Source organism: Pleurodeles waltl, chromosome 4_2 (assembly GCF_031143425.1).
Source record: "Pleurodeles waltl isolate 20211129_DDA chromosome 4_2, aPleWal1.hap1.20221129, whole genome shotgun sequence".
NCBI lineage: Eukaryota > Metazoa > Chordata > Amphibia > Caudata > Salamandridae > Pleurodeles > Pleurodeles waltl.
Genome location: NC_090443.1, coordinates 1,040,867,432 through 1,040,880,696, shown reverse-complemented (window position 1 = coordinate 1,040,880,696; position 13,265 = coordinate 1,040,867,432).

Genomic DNA, 13,265 nt, shown 5'->3' with positions numbered 1-13,265 from the left:
TACAGGGTTAAAGGTAGCAAGTATTTTCCAGCAACCAAGGTGGTCCGAGTTTCCAAGCACTTATTGTTGAAGGGAGGAAATAGTGGAGCAAGAGGAAAGTAGTCAAAGTAGATGTGAAAGAGAATACTTGTGGTAATGGTGTTGCTGGAGGAGGGTTTGTGGAAATGGACGGGTTGGGTATGGATCGCTTATGTGATGAGGAAGACTTTACGTCTGGTGCGTGTGGGGGTGTGGGTGCGGAGATCGAAATTAGTGATGATGGGGGTGTTGGAGAGGGCACACAGGGAGATGGTCAGAAGTCCAAACGAGTTGTGAGGAAACCCAAATATCTGGAAGAAATAATTGTTGAATTAATTTTGTACTGTTTTGGGTTTTTTGTGTTCTTGTTAAGGGGGAAGATGTGTTATATTTGATGTGGAGTCTCGTGCGACAGCAAACCTCGCGATTACATGAGACCCCGAAGGGAATGTGTGGCGTGTGTCCCCGGTGGGGATCGACAGCAGTTGGAGCCGATCTCAGACCTGCCGGTCTCTGGGGGACACGCTATGTGTCGACTTGAGCTTACTGGCAAATAAAGAAGAAAACCCAACTTACTGTGCGTGCGTCTTTGTTCCTTTGAAGACACAACAATATCCTATTAAGCATGAGGCTAAAACACCTGTGAGAGAGATTCTCACACAGTTAGAATACCAGCGTGTAATTGAGCCCTGTGTCTCACCAATAAATAATCCCCTATTTCCCGTTGCTAAACTAAACCATTCAAATAGAATAGTCTTAGATTACAGACATTCAAACAGTGGTACACGCACATTTGCTATCCAAAATGCACACAGTAAAACACTTGTTAACAATATAGTGTGTCATAAATACAAAACGTTGGATATTTCCAACGGCTTCTTCTGCCAAAATATAGCAGCTGAAATTAGGGATCTAACAGTATTTAGCACTCAGCTCGCAGAAAGAAATTTGTAGGCTTCCACAAGAGTATAACAGTCCTGGGCTGTTCTCAGCACGTCTAACACCCATTTTACACAATATTGACCCTGAGGCGTTGTCCTATGTACATGACATCTACCTTATAGGTGATAATCTCATTCAACATCTAAGATGGGTGGCCCGCATTGCTGTGGGATTTGCCTAAGTTGGCGACAAATTCAATTTTAAGAAAACAAAATTTGCCTTCCTCAGTGTCCTCTTTCTGGGATACGAGTTATCAGATGAAGGAAAGAGCCTAGCTCCCCACTTTCAATTGCAACTACCAAATACCATAAAGAAGCTCCAGTCATTATTGGGCTTTTTAAACTTTGACAGAACCTACATTCCAGATAATGCACAATGCATTAAACCATTACATGATTTAATATGCCCGACTTTTCAAGCAAATATTGGACAGATGAACACACACACACTCTCAGAGTATTGCAACAAGACATGCTTGCAGCACAACATTTACACACCAGAGACAATAAAAGACATTGGGTTACCAGAGTAATTGCTGGTGCCAATGGCAACATTTAATGAGGGTGCTACCGTCCCTATAGCATACAAATCACATTTGTATTCTACAGCTGAACAACGCTTTGGCCCCACAGAAAAGATTCTCATTGCTGTTCAGATGGCTGTCATTAAAGAGAGACCTCTGGCTCAGGGGAAACATATAATTGTCGTATCTCCGATCCCAGCCCTTGAGGCTGTCACAAAGGCCAGCATTCCACATACGAATGCATTACATCCATGCTGGATCCAATGGGCAACGTCTCTGACAGCCTCTGACGTAGATTACATTTTTGACCCAAAATTACAAACTCAAGAATTCCTTCAATTAGAAATGGAATATCCAGTACTAGCAAACACTTTGCCTATTGATTAATATCAAACAATAGTTCAGGCCAACCAGCCTTAGGCACTAAACACCAATATTCTGCTGCTTTCGCGGCTTTGAGTGGATACATGAAAGATAGTGAATTTTATCCACAAACTACTTACACACAGACCTTAGGGGGCTGTACGGAATAACTAGCAGAGCTTAAGGCTCTGGTGATAGCACGGGAACGCATGGATCCAGAACAACGAACATTAATTAATAGTCTGTGATTCGTACTACTGTGTCCAGTCCTTCAATGAATGTCTGCATTACTGGCGTCAGAATGGGTTCAGAGAATCAAAAGGCAACACCATCAAACACAGGTTACTGTGGGGAAAGTAGCAGATCTGAAGGAAACACTATCCAATGCCCATGTAGTTCATACATTGGGACATCAACGTGTAGGAATAAACGTCACAGGCAATACCTTTGCTGATGAAGCGGCCAAGTCAGCAGTTGCTACGGCTTCTGTTGCTGCAATTACTCATTCATGAATGAGGTTGGATGATGAAACACTAATTGCAGTGAAAGCTTTGGCTGATGGCAAGCCATTACCAAAGGTATATCCTGCCAAATATTCCTACCGCATAACTAGTTTGAATACTGCCTTAGTAACAATACCAGGGGTGGGTGATCATGCGATCCCCAACCAAGACCAATGATCTGAGATGATAAAAGTGGCACATGAGGGAGTCGCTTCTGTCCATGCAGGTGTGGCTGCTGTTATTTCTTGACTACAAAAATGCTATTGGTGGCCAGGTCTATAGAAACAGACAAAACAGTGTATGCTTTGCTGTGACATCTGTCAGCAAATAAAAGGGTCCACTATCAAATGCCCACCGCAGACACCCCTTCTTATTTCAAACAAACCACTACAATGTGTGTACCTGGACTATTGTGGTCCTTTGACACCTGATGGTGCATACAAATACAGTTTAGTCGCTGTTGACTCATGCTCCAGATTTCTATGGATATTTCCACAAAGATCAGCTGATGCTCAAACTGTTATTAAAGATTTGCTCGTCTTCATTGAAACATATGCAGTTGCGACATTCACTCTTTTGCCTCAAGGGCATTCAGGGCCACCATGCCTTTGTTAGGGGTCCAACCCATCTCTTATTCCCCTACCATCCGGAGGGTAACATTGTAGTGGAACAGAAGACCCAAGATTTGAAGCAATCCTTAAAAGCAAGAGTATTAGGCATGGATCGTAGGTGGCTTAATCACCTGTATTGAGCCCAGAGAGCACTTAATAATCTTCCCAGAAGGTCCCTGGGAGGGCGCACCCCATGTGAGGTGCTGTTTGGAACACAAATGTATGTTCCAGATCTTGATGACTCTGGCACGGAGGCAGCAGACACACCTTTTGACATGAATGAACGTATTACTGTCTTGCATGAATTACAACAGTTGCGTAATGAAAACACGTCTGCCTGTGCCGCCTCCTTGGGAATTAGGGATGCACCAATAACATCCACCGGCTGGCTTCCGAAAGTTGGGGATCTAGTGCAAGAAAAGAGTGCTGTAAAAAAGGAGTTTGGTCCTTCATATCGTGCACCGGTTCCAGTCCTGGGAATACATGGTACCAGAACTGTTATTTTATCACCACTGCCAGGTTCAAAAGAAAACGGCTTTGTTTCCATTGATAATGGCAAGTTACACCATATGGCCAATCCTTCACAGAAGACCTAGAGGACTCCTGGGTAGTTCCCGAATCCCTCTCACTATGAACCAGGAAGTTCCTGTACAGGTTTTAAGCAGAGATGCTGATACTTCCCCAACCTTGGGGAGGGTGGAAAATTATCTTTCATTAGTTCTACTATCTTCATCTGCGACAAGAAATGTCAAAAATAATGAGAAATTCTACTCAAATTCAACTCAAACTGATGGAATAATTTATTACGAACCACCAAGGGAGTCTTCTGCCAGTTCTCCATTTCCAAACACAGCTTCAGTCTTTGCATAAGCTGCTTCTGGATATTTTGACAACATCAATGTCTCTTTCACCAACTCATCCACTTCTTCTGCAACACCATTGTCAAGAGCACATAAACTGATAAGTTGGCTCAAAATTTGCTATTTTATTTGTCCATGAAACTATGTTTGGTTCATACTCACTGTACTTGCCTTTCTCCTTTGGATTGGGTTTGTCATCATCTTTTCTTACTCATCCATGGTCATTACCTTCCTGAACGCTCTGCAGTCGCACTGGTGGATGAGGTACTAAAACCGCATCTTTCCTTACACAAGGTCCGTCAAGACTTGTCCCTAGTGAATATTTCAGCTATACCAATTACTGAAGGTATTGTTTGGGAAAGAGTATCTTCTGATATATTTGGCCTGACAGAGATTCTTCAAATTCCAAATGTTTTCAAACTTCAGTGAATGATGACCCGGGGTTGTTTCTGATGACCGGGATGCAAAAAACTGTTCATTCTATGCTTTCTGAGCTGGCGTATTTTACTGTACTTGAAAGTGAAGTTATTTACCACACAAAAGAAAATTATAGAGATATGTTCTGTTCTAATTATTATGGACATCATTTCATTCATTGAGCAAGTAACCTAAAGACTGTTTTTAATTATACACAATGGGAACATTGTCCTTCCCCACCCGTGGAGAGTTCTAAAACATACATGGAAAAGTTTACATTTCTGGGCATAATGTTAAAAATGCTGAATCCTATTATTTTAAATTGCCTCTTATGGAAATGCACAATGTACTACTAACGGACACAAGATTGATTTATTCTGATTCCTTTGTTTCCCAGTTGGGTATGGGAGGCTATGAATATTGGTTGAAATCGTTTGACTTAAAGAGTGTTTGAGGAACTAAAAATTGGCAAATACAGGGAAGGGCAGCTTTATTTAAAGCATGCCTGATACCTTTACAAATGGTGTTTGTAAATGACACCATGCAGGAAACAAGTTGTTTAAATTGAATGCGCCCAGTATTCCGACTCCCGCAAAATTTCATAAATGGCAAAAATAAATAAATAAATGCAACTGAGGAACAGCTCAATGGGTGTCATCAGAACATTCAGGTATTGTGACAAGATAACAGTGTAGGAAAAGTTATGCCAGCAATGGTTAAAAGTTCCTCACTAGACGCTGTAAAAGAACACCGCAGTCTCCTGTCAAGTAACACAGATTTACAATATTTCTTGTTAGGTCCCAGAAGACAACATAAAAAATGCTTCTTATATACATTTTACAATGAAATTTGGAAACTTTCACAACAAGAAGCTGCTGCCCGGTTAAGGCAAATAGATCAGAAAAACTTACAGAACGCATTTGCTATTGTAGATAATGGGATTAAAACCTTGTCTGATCGCATATAAATTCTTAACAACATCATTTATTATGCAATTGACATTATGCAAAATTAGATGTCATCTTTACAACATGGGCAGAGTCAACTTAGGTCCATTATGCAGTTGGGTTGGACACTACAGACATTGAAAAGTGGTTGCATTCCATGGCAATTCGTTAGAGCAAAAGACCTGTTTCCGCATTTAATTTGATGCAACAGCAACAAATAATGGCTAAGAAAGAAGCAACTTATGTTATGTTGAACATGGACAAGTTGCCTTTTACTGTGGCAGAAATTCCATCTGCAGCATGGTTAATTCATGGGATTCTCAATCTGCCTATTTCATCACTACAGTTCACGTGCTGCTTGAAACACATTCCAGTAGGTAGATATGAAAGGCTAGGAGATAGCTATATTCATGAGGTGTCGGAGCTACCCTTCTCGTACAAATGTTTCAATGGCATAAAAGAAGTCTTTCTTTGCGGAAGCGAATGTGAGACCTCTGTGAGACATTCAATGGTTTGTAAACAGCTGTCCTTGCACGAAGCATGCAATGGTTCTGCAGAAAATGTGGCTTGTTATCTAAAGGAAGCTCCTGTCCCCTTGATTCGAGCAGCCTTCCAGTTGCTCTCAAATGGAAGTTATGTGCTTTTAAACAGTGAGGGCTGTTGTGGAATGCAAGCCGGAATTGCTTATCTAGCTCCGGTCTCCAAAATTGTTACTTGTTGCGGTAATGTGTTTTATCCCCCATGCAACAGGCAAAAGCAGCAGACATTTGGCCTCATATTGCTAATTCTAATGTACATTTTGACAAGCTAAGCAGAACAAAAGCTCTATTGTTTCAGAGACATGTAGCACTGACATGCAATCCAAGTAGCAAGGTCATCTGCAGAGATACAGTGCCTTTTAAATACAAACTTTCTGAGACACACTGGTGAACTCGTGGAATGAATTTTCAATGCTTCCAATACTGCAGCGATTGTACATTTCTTTAAGGTTGTTGGGTCTGGGTTTGTCAGCACCTTTTCGTCTAAATTTGGTGTACTCCCTTCAGCCACACACTCAATATTTTTGGGCATTTTGGGGGGATTCCCAATTACTTTGGCCTTTATTGGTGGCATTTTGCTGTTGCCATTTTTTATCCACAATGGCTGTCCCATCCCAGCGAGGAGGACTGATGGCGCTTCCACCAGCGCAAATGTGTCGTGAACGCATGATACAGTATTTCAGAGTACCACTCATTGAAGAACTGGAGTGCTGTCAACATCAGGACAGTGCGCGCTCTACGGGCGACAAAAATGCAAAAACCCAGTCTTTATGCAAGAGCATAATTCATGCACTGTGTTTATATCCAGTATGTTAACCTTTTGCATTGCAGAGTGTAACCTTGAAAAACACTATTAATGATGTTTGCAATAACTGTTCATTTGCAAGGTATTGCTGCTGGCTTACTGAGTATGTTAGGGTGTGGTCCCTTCCTAGGACCTTCTAGAAGCTTTCCCTGCAGCATGACTGGGTATGGTTTGTGGGCTGGGCTTGACTCTATATAAGGGAGCCAACCCAGCTCCACGTGCTCACTATTCAGAGGTCCCGGTGCAGAGCAGCAGCAACTTCCTGAGCTCCTGTGCCGGAGGCCTACCTTGATATTCCAGGCCTGCCCTCATTATATTGGTGATCCTTGAGCAGGGCGGTAAGGCGGAGGTCGGGCTGGGCCCCAGACCCCTGTTTTCAAAGATATTCGAGTTTTGGGCCTAGTTGTGAAACTCTCTGTGTGCTTGAGTGTGATTTCATGGCATTTGCATAATCTTGTTCGAATCGGCAGAGTGCGTGATTCATTCCTAACATGTAAACCTTGGCATTCAGATCGGCAACAGTGTGCGCGATCATTTCATGGCATTTGCATATTCTTGTTCGAATCAGCAGAGTGCGCGATTCATTCCTAACATATAAACCTTGGCGTTCAGTTCGGCAACAGTGTGCACGATCATTTCATGACATTTGCATATTCCTGTTCGAATTGGCAGTGTGCGCGATTCATTCCTAACATGTAAACCTTGGCATCCAGATGGCAACAGTGTGCACAATAATCTCAAAGCATTTGCATATTCTTGTTCGAATCGGCAGAGTGCGCGATTCATTCATAACATGTAAACCTTGGCATTCAGATTGTCAACAGTGTGCGCGATCATTTCATGGCATTTGCATATTCTTGTTTGAATCGGCAATAGTGTGCGCACTTCAACCCTGCCATAAAACGCTTGGCTTTTAGATCGGCAGTGTGCACGATCATTTCATGACATTGAAAACTTTGGTGTGCCGTGTTTGTTGAGGTGCACACATTTATCCTGAGCTTTTGGATTTCTTTGCAACGCTTAATTCAAAGTGTGACATTCTTTGTGCACGTTAAGTTCCTAATACAGTTCCTGTTGTTTTCAGGGAATGTTCAGATAGCCTTTGTCCTCATGTGAAAATGCAATGTTTGTTCTGAAACATTATTCAAGAAGGTTCTTGTATTCTAGACAGTAAGTGGTATTTCATGAAAAGCTCATATGAAACATTGTATTAACCCATTCTTGATTTTTCCAGGTACCTAGATTTCTTGAGGCCTAGTTATAGTCATGTTCTAGGTTATCCATGATTACAGTATAAGAATTCTTAGAACCATAGTCTATTGAAAGTCAATGTGATTATATCTTGACATTGTGTTGTTTAACCTCTTGCTTCCTACAGGTCTCCTTCCCAGCTGGTCCCTACCTAATCCCCCTTTCCCCCACTTGGACTCTCTCAGGCTCTGTGGTATTTCTATCGGAGCTGTGGAGCTGTCTAGTGGTGGACATGTTGGGATCGTGCGCAGGCCTCAAGGATCTGGTCTCCCTGACAAGTGCAACTTGTCTTTATTGTTTAGACCGGTCCTAGAATGTGTGCAGTCCGTGTTCTGTTGCCTTTAGTGCCTTTTCAAATGTGCACTACATTTGTGTCTTCCTACGTGGCATTTACTTTAATTGGATGCTTATCTGTTGATGTTCTTGCTGAGGGCTCATTACCAGACATGGGCATTCAGGGTGCATTTGCTACGGGAAGCCTCCTATGAGCCACCCTTTGTGGGTCAAGTGGCTCGGGATACTTTAACATCTGGCACTACACCGAATGCTGCCGCATTGGCTGGAGCTAAGGTCTCGGAATGCGAGTGCTTTTTGGTTTTCCTTGGCACCAATTTGGTAACATTACTAGCTGCCAAAGTGGGATCTTTCCTTGATTCAATTGTCATGGATATAATTGGCGATTTTCAAAATGACTGTGACTTTTGATATATTGTTGACATTCAGCTTTTTTACAAGATTGCTAAATTCTAAATTGACCATTTTTATTTGGCCTGCTTCAATGTGTTTTGCTTGTCAACTTGGCCATTTCTGTACATATTTTAGTTTATTTTTACTTTAGAACATTTTTGCTTACCTCTACACATCGACAAGAGGAGGGTGTTGTGAGGTTATTTTAGCATCATTTTATGGCCATGTTATTTTAGCCATAGGCTTGCAGCTTGTGCCCTTTAACCTAGAAAATAATTAATTTTATTATTTTAGGAGAAGCCTCATTTTGCAGTGATGTTTTTTATTTTTTCATCTGTTGTTTGCGCTGCTTAGACATTGTTTTCATTTCTTAGCACAACATCTTCACTCTGTGCTTGCTCAAGGCTGTACAAAATAATGTTGTCGGTACAAAGTAGAACATCATATTCCCTGTCATTTCATGGAAGTATGCGTGCTTTTATGTTAGAGCAGTTTTCTTAGAACATCAGATGTTTTATTATAAAAACACCCCCTGCCCTCATGTTAGAGGGAAATTTCAGCCAGAAGTTTCAACTGCATGCTGTTTGCTTCATTGCAGCGATCTGTTGAGACTAGGGCCCGTATTTATACTTTTTTTAGCGCCGCATTTGCGCCGCTTTTTGACGCAAAGCGGCGCAAACCTACAAAATACAATGGCATTTTGCAAGTTTGTGCGGTTTTTGCGTCAAAAAACGACGCAAATGCGGTGCAAAAAAAGTATAAATACGGGCCTAGATGTCTTTTCCGCCTACATGGGAGAGGACTCTCGGTAGACCAACAGCCCTCCTCACTACTACCATATTCAGGGATGGTGGATGGTGTCTTCCCAGGGGTCCTGAAGGGCTAACCCTGCTGTTCTCTAGTATAGAACCTTAGTGGTGTAGGTAGCAATTCTGACACTTAGCATTGTGACACTATGATGAGACTTTTCTTATGTTTTACTTTCTTTGTTACCGCACTGCTATTATTGGGTTTCATTATCCTTAATATTGCAGTTCATGCCTTTTTATCTACAGTGCAGTTGATTCAATAAAATTCATTGAACCAAGCCCTTCTTCTGTTTGTCTTTACATGTGTGAGATGAGAGAAAAGGGTAAGATCTGTTCCGCCACAATTTCCCTGAAAATCATGTCATGCGTACGGCTGCCACAAATCACCTCTACCCTTGGGTACTGGTGAGGTACTGCTAGCTGGCTGGAAGGGATAGGCCGACAGTCATCACAAGATGTGGAATTGGTCTCAGATCCCCACAATCCTGTGGGGCAGCAACCCGAATCCAGCAGTTTCATTATTATAATGAGAGCTAACACAACACGTGTGTTCGGGTTCTGGGAGGACCTAGTCTTACATTTTGGGCTGAACTGTTCCCAGTGGAGGAGGATCAAGACTGATTTGCATATGGCTGGATCCAAACTGCAGTGTAATGTTGGGCAAAAAACAATGGACTGGGATGAGGCCTGATTAATTACCAGTTGCTGAGATTTATTCAAGCATTCCATCCATCAATTTTTTTATATGTCAGCTATAAAACACTCATATAAATAAATCACAATATGCAATTCTGTCTTGCCTTATCTTTCTCTTCAGGTCCCTTCTCCCTATGCAACAACTTTCTTTTATACCATTATTTAAATACAGTTCTTTGGGGTTTTTCTTTGTATTTCTGTACATATTTGCCCTCTAAGCTGGAAGCCCCTTCATTAAAAGAGATTATATTACTTTCCAATTTCAAATAGCCAAGACTCACCAACACAAATAAGAATCAGACACTTTGTAAGTTGGCGACATTTTATTTGCAAGAATATTTTTAGAAAATACCATTATGCATAAAATATATTTCCAACTATTTACAAGGCTCTCCCTCTTGCATGAAGACTCACTTGGGGTGATTTGTCCCCTTTACTGTTTTGTTTATAAAGGCTACTTAACGTTTGGTGCATAAAACTCTGACTACATTGTACGCTTTATGTGGCTAATAATTTGTACAATTTGCTATCACAACACATATATTTTTGTTGCTGCTGCATGCTCTCAGCACCTGATCTGAAGCGATTCCTAAATCAGTCAGATGCTGTAAAAGTAACAGGTCCTTATAGTTTGTATATGTGCTCCAGTATCCATCCATCCAAGGTTACACTGCTGATTTACATCTTCTGAGACATTATTGGGTTTTGACGCTGTAAATAGCATACACTCCTAAATGTGGTTGAGAAAAACAGAATCTTGTCAGGAGATCCTAAATTTATCAATCTACATACTACATAAGATTTTTTAAACACATTTTAACTCCAGGCTTTAATTTTCCTTCACAGTTACTGCTTTAGTTTGAACCTTTTCCCCCAAAGTACATTTGTATACATGAAAGTAGATGACATTCTGTAAATTACATTCCTAAACACCTTATACATTCTCTGCGTACCAGACAGGGACCACTTTAACTATTGTCTGCATGAGGATTCGCTTACATTTGCAGCGGTTTTCTATTGTAGATTCACACTGTGCAATATACTGCCATCTATTGTCAGTTCCAGAATATTACAACTTGTTTCTCCTAAACTCTTATGCTTCGGCTTAAAGTGCCATGCGACTCATTTGTGCCCACAGCGCAATGAAGCCCACAGTGCACTGCAATTTCTACAATGGCTAATTTTATCACAGTTATAGTAATATGCAAATATAAATTTCAGTACCATTAGAATGGAAAACATCATTGTGATATTGGCTCTGAAGAAGAAGCAGTACACAATCAGGATGTGTTCTTTCCATCCAGTTTCACCTCTTGACTTCTCAAAAATATTTACTGTGAAGGGGGTGGGGTATTGGAAGGGGTGGAGCTTTTGTGCTGAGTGCCGAGCACTGCCTAAGCAGCCTTTAAAATATTCCACCCGTTCGTTCCCACTCAAAGAAAACACCAAAGCTTCCCAGGTTGCCACTCGTACGTCCTGGGGAGATTTAAACACCCGTAGTGGACATCAGCTGTGCAGAGCCTCCAAAGATGAAAAGATGGGCTGGAAAACCTCAGAAATCCACTCTGTGCAAGAGTTTCCAGCTGACTTGAGGCTCACATTGTGATTTTGGCTGTTTTACCAGGTGACTGAGTGATGTTGAGTGACACACGGTGACACAATGTAAGTTGGCAGGGCTATGACACCTTGTGCGGGTTGCTGGTGCCCCAAACCATCACCAGCAATCCATGAGAAGATTTACTTGATGTCTGCAATCTGTTTTTCATCAGGGACCTCATAGATTCTGTGGGGTTGATTTAAGGAACGTGGCGCTGCACCTAGTGTAGCGTCACTTTTCTTGCACCTCTTAGCGCCCCCTACCGCCACCATGTGTGTGCCATATTTACAATATGGTGCACCATGGCACAGGGTAGGATGCAATAGCATCATTTTTTAAACGCTATTGATGTACTCTGCAGGAGTGGCGCCAAGATGTTGGTGCTACTCCTGCAGAGTACAAAGGGGCCCATTATAAATAAATGTGTGCCCCCTTTTAACCCCTGCTCCGTGCAGGCGTTAAATGTGCTGAAATAAATGGCGCAAGGATATCGCTTAGATTTGCTTGTGCCATTTTTTGGCCCGCTTAACGGGTGAACGCCCCCTTGCATACATTATGCCTGGTGCAGACATAATGTGTCGTTAGGGTTTACAAAGTGGCGCAATGCATGCATTGCAACACTTTGTAAATATGGTGTGTGGGAAATGCCACCTTAACGCCACATTTGCGTCTAAATAAATGCTGCAAATGTGGCACAAGGTGGCGCTAGGGGCTTATAAATATGCCCCTAAATGCTGACCACTTCAGGCATTTCTCTGCAAAAGGAGGAAACATTGCGGGGCCTATTGTGCCACAGTTGTGAGGAAGGGCCTGACCGAGTAGCCCCAAGTGATCTTCAAGATAGAAATTGAAGAAGAGAAGAAATGGGTTGGTACTATTTCAGTGTCAAGCTATCGATGATCCAGATTGATGTGCATAAAGTGGTATGGTGATATTGTGGTGAACACCAGAGACAGACGTCATATCAGTGCCGTCGCCTCCAAATATTTCACTGTCATCGCAGTCAAAAAGTTCACATGGTCCAGAACTGAAATTTGGCCTCAACAGAGCCCTACTTCAGTTGGGCTTATGTTGCGGCAAAAACATCTTTGGCTTGGTCAGTGAGCGTGTTCCTTTGCCTTATGCACCCAAGTGAGTCATATCCTGACTTTTTACTTTGGCCCTATGTCACCTTAATCTAAGCATGTGCAGAGAACTTAGGCCTGTCCCTAACTGTGATCAGTACTGGCCATGACCTGTGACCTGGAGGGAGCACCAACCACACCTTCATTTGCAACAGAGCACTACTGTCCCTGTCCTGAGTGCAGCACATAAAGTGGTGGTAGCAACAGAAGGTGTATTAAGAGGATCAGTAGTGCGAACAGAGTTTATTATCTGGCTCACTGGAGTGGAGGTCTACTGGCCCACCCATGTAAAGTTCCATCTCTGTGAGCTGGCCTATTCCCTTGCTCTTGTATGCTGACAACCAGCTCCTGCCCATGTTGAAGAGAGTTTGTCTCTCAGGTAAGAAACATTTGGTGACATGCCAAACTGAGAGAAATGAAAAGGCTGCCTGAGGACCCCCATTACATCCGCGGTCATGCTGAGCCAACCTCCATGGTAGTCCATGCTGCAAGCAGGGACTCACTCTATCTAAGATTAGTGATAGACACCCACCAGCATTTCAGGCCCCCCCCTTAGAGCCAGGTCTGATCTGC